The 2046-nt window shown below is 53.9% G+C and overlaps 1 pseudogene; it reads right to left on the bottom strand.

Annotated features, from left to right (window-relative positions):
- Positions 1 to 644: 644 nt before the first annotated feature.
- Positions 645 to 1714, bottom strand: LOC102516506 (annotated as a pseudogene).
- Between the last annotated feature and the right edge of the window lie 332 nt (positions 1715 to 2046).

The following is a 2046-nucleotide window of genomic DNA, read 5'->3' on the forward strand; positions in this document are numbered from 1 at the left end:
CCATCTCTTAAAGAATTGAGAATTGCATACAGAAACCATACACAAATTAAAAGGATTGAATACATTTACAGGTGTAAATGCTACCCATTTTCCAGCTCAAGGCAAGGAACAACCCATGGCTTTCTGGCGGGCAATTGTAGGGTAAGAAAGGAAAGTGAGTTCTAAGGCTGGGACCGTCCCAATCCTGTCAGACCCAGAAGACAAATGACAGCTGACGCAGGACTCTTGTCAGCCCCTAGGGAAATCGTGGAACAGGCAGCTCTTACACCAATGCCCTGCGCAGGTCAGCAAACTCGTGGTCTCGCAGATTGTCATCAAGCCCGAGGATTTCTCTTCCACAAACATATTTCTCACCTCAGCCACGAACTGAGGAAACACACGTACTAGGGGTTTAAAACTGAAGATACGAACCGGCCATCACACTTAGACCAAAGGACCCGTTTAACTTAAACAGAAGGTTAAAATCAGCAGTAAGCTCTACAACTGGGTGCTGATATTAGATACAAACGCCAAGGACACATTTCTTTCCAAAGGTTTATTCCAGTGGCAGGAGGATAGCACGGTGTGTGAGCATCCGCCAGGGCAAACGTGTACTTTTATACGAGCTCGTGTAGCAAATGCGAAGCATCCCACCCACGGCCCATTTAGAAGCATTTGTGGTGGAGGACGGAGGGGCTGGACAGGGCATCCTTCTGCTCTCTGTTCACGTCAGCTGGAAGGCAGACAGCGAGGCCAGGATGGCCCCCCAGACCCACACCCAGTATTTGTGTTCACGAGGAGCCTTGGTCTTGATCTGATCTTCAGTCGTGCAGGGGCCAGTGCCCTGAGATCCCTGTATGTCCTGGTGGTGATGCGAGGTACACGGTGGTCCCACCCAGACAGCACTGTGTTGGCACACAGGCCTTCCGGCTGTCGACATCACCCTTCAGCATGGAGGTGAAGGTGGTCTCGGGGGTGCCACGGGACTCCATGCCCAGGAGGAGGGTGGAAGAGCGCCTGTGGACCCAGAAACACTCATTGAGGATGGTGACCACCTGACAGTCAGAGAGCTCGGAGCTCTTCTCCAGGGAGGAGGCGGGCACCGCAGTGACCGTCTCCTGCCCCAGTGTCCAGGGCGACGTAGCAGAGCTGCCCTTGGCATCATGCACAATTTCCCACGGGGCCGTGGTGCGGAGGATGCGGCCATGCCCCATGAGCATCTTCACGAGACAGCCAGTCAGGTCCCAGGACAGCCAGATGCAGATGCAGGATGGCATGGGGGAGGGCATACCCCTCGTAGATGGGCACCTGTGGGCGACCCCCTCCCCAGGATCCATGACAACACCAGTGGTGCGGCCAGAGGCTACAGGGACAGCAGGGCCCTAGTGTTGAAGGTGTTGAACATGATCTGAGTCATCTCAGAGCAGGCCTTGGGGGGTGGAGGGGATGCCTAGGTCAGCATCACTGGGTCCTCCTTGGGGGCCACGGGCAGCTCGTCATAGAAGCTGTGGTTGGTGCCAGGTCTTCTCCACTGTTGTCCCAGTTGGTGACGATGCGGTGCTCCATGGGGTACTTGAGGGTCAGGTTCTGAGCTTGCTCCGGGCCCACGCCCTGGTGTCGGAGGCAGCCGATGACAATGGGAACATGGCCCAGGGGTGTCATCCCCAGCAAAGCCAGCTTTGCACATTCCAGAGCCATCGCCGAGGAGGAACACGATGATTTCGTCCTCGCTCATGATCTGCAGAGGTGACGGCAGCCAGGTACACCAGGAGGACCAGTAGCGCAGCGATGAGTCTTCCGCTAAATTTGGCTGAATGATCACTGCTGGAATGCCTGGGCTACGTGGGGTGTTTATGAGCCAGGGTTATGCCTTCCCAAAGACTATATTCTGACAGAGACAGACACATACACGCATCGTATAGTTAGAAGCAGTTCACATACATGAGTCAAATAGATGGAGGACACTGAGAATAACCAAATTAACACCTCTGAAGAACAGATTCTGTTAGGTTCTATGTTCATTTTTCTGGTGACAAACGATTATAGAAAACCTGGAAAATTCAGGAA

Source organism: Camelus ferus, chromosome 1 (genome assembly GCF_009834535.1).
Source record: "Camelus ferus isolate YT-003-E chromosome 1, BCGSAC_Cfer_1.0, whole genome shotgun sequence".
Taxonomy (NCBI): Eukaryota; Metazoa; Chordata; class Mammalia; order Artiodactyla; family Camelidae; genus Camelus; species Camelus ferus.